Source organism: Ixodes scapularis, unplaced genomic scaffold (assembly GCF_016920785.2).
Source record: "Ixodes scapularis isolate PalLabHiFi unplaced genomic scaffold, ASM1692078v2 PGA_scaffold2__306_contigs__length_199485367, whole genome shotgun sequence".
NCBI classification, from domain to species: Eukaryota; Metazoa; Arthropoda; class Arachnida; order Ixodida; family Ixodidae; genus Ixodes; species Ixodes scapularis.
The window spans coordinates 161,226,084-161,228,127 of record NW_024609857.1 but is presented as its reverse complement, the minus strand read 5'-3'; the positions used below and the strand labels follow the sequence as shown (position 1 = coordinate 161,228,127).

Sequence of the window (2,044 nt, the reverse complement as noted above, 5' to 3'; positions counted from 1 at the left end):
AGTAAAGGAGGTGGGGATAACAGGAGGCGGAGGGGAGGAGGAGAGGGCACGGAGAATGAGGAGAGGCATAACCTTCCCTCTGTATCCTCGCCTCCTCCTCCTTAAGAGGTGCGCTCTAATTTCGCATTACAGAGGTTTGTAAACGTCGAAAATAATCCCTGGAGAAGGGGAACAAGAGGGACAATGGACAAACATAAATCTCCAAACACAGCTAGGTGACTGCTGAGCGACCGAAAAAATCCGCCTGGTCCGGGTATCGAACCCGGGACCTCTCCATTAGAGGTGGAGCGCTCTACCAACTGAGCTAACCAGGGGTTAGACGTCAGTAGAGCAAACGGGCTTTATCAGCCGCCACCAGTCTAACGCCAATGAGGGTGAAGCTTGTAAATTTACGGATATAATTATAACGCAATCAAATGCAAAGGTGCAAGCGAGCTGGACAAGAATGACGAAAATAATACTTGGAGAAGGGGAACAAGAGGCACAAAGGACGAAACATAAATCTCCAAACACAGCTAGTGGTGACTGGTGAGCGACCGAAAAAATCCGCCTGGTCCGGGTATGGAACCCGGGACCTCTCCATTACAGGTGGAGCGCTCTACCAACTAAGCTAACCAGGGGTTAGACGTCAGTAGAGCAAACGGGTTTTGTCAGCCGCCACCCGTTTAACACCAACGAGGGTGAAGCTTGTAAATTTAAGGTTATAATTATAATGCAACTAAATGCAACGGTGTAAGCGAGCTGGACAAGAATGACGAAAATAATCCCTGGAGAAGGGGAACAATAATCCCTTCTCCAGGGAATATTTTCGTCATTCTTGTCCAGCTGGCTTGCACCTTTATATTTAATTGCATTATAATTTGTAAACGTCTTTCTTTATTATTTTTTATTTCAATATTAAAAGCACGGCATTGAGCGTTCGAAAGACAAGCCCTGCCGTTCTCGTTCTGTCAGTGACTAAAGTCTAACCCTTCACACTTCTACATAGTGGTGCGCACCCGCGCTTGGCGGATACACTCTAGAAGTCTGGAGCCTCTGGTCACCCGCATAGCACTTGTGAGGGGCAATCGCTGCAATCTGCGGAGGGCGCTCGGCGAATGACAAGTCTGATCATATTGTTACAGATCGTTTTTTCGTTGTTCCAGTTTTTTCGACCTCGTGCCATTCATCTATGTTCTTTTTCCTCTTCTTCTAGTCCCACACCTGCTCAAATGGAAGGCTAATAGCGCCTTCCATTTCCTGCCGTTAGACTTTCCCCCTCCTGGCTGACTGCCCGTCCTCGGTAGTCTGTATCACGTTCTAGTCTTGATTGAGTGTGTGTCTCGACACGTAAAACTTTAGTTGACTACGGTGAGCCGGGAAAGTCTGGGATACTTCTCAAGACGCGTTGATGTCTCGTAGCTGGTAGCTCACGGGGTCTGTCTGTCGAAGCACTTCACGGGGTCCCTTGTATATTGGAAGCAGCTTTGTTGCTCTTCCTTTCCTTCTGACCGGACGGCGTACGAGTACAAGGTCGCCCGGTACAATGGGAGACATTCAACCGTCCTGTTGGTGTTTGGTTAGCATCCGCTGCTGGGGTCTGGTTATGGCGATGCGAGCACGGCGTCGGGCCTCGCCGAGTCGGTTCTCCCAATGGGCACCTATTTCTTTCCTTCTCTGGGTCCACGTGGTGAATAACGTCGATTCCTGTGGAAGAACCGGAGTTCTACCATACACCAGCGTAAAAGGGGTCGTCGCGGTACTCGCTTGTTGTGACGTGTTTAAAGCAAACGAAGTGTATGGTATGTCAACACCTACAGATGAAGAATACCAGTTCATTCCACCGCGACGCCATGTGATCAATGTTGACAGGGGTGTCCTTATTGGACAGGGGCGTGGTGGCGTTTTGATGGAATTTAGGATGAAATATAATTTATTTAGTGGTCGAAGTCTTTTCGAATCCCTCTTCAGACAGACAGGATGTCAGGGAAGGGACCGCGGTCAGTCCTTGATGGAACGTTGTTTTTTTTGTTTTTGTTTTTTGCCCATTGAAGATTCCTCGCCG

At 48.6% G+C, this 2,044-nt stretch overlaps 1 non-coding gene across 1 annotated transcript; it reads right to left on the bottom strand.

Annotated features, from left to right (window-relative positions):
* Positions 1-241: 241 nt before the first annotated feature.
* Trnar-ucu lies at positions 242-314 on the bottom strand. Its single transcript has one exon. It is a non-coding gene; the product is annotated as a tRNA-Arg (tRNA).
* Positions 315-2,044: the final 1,730 nt, after the last annotated feature.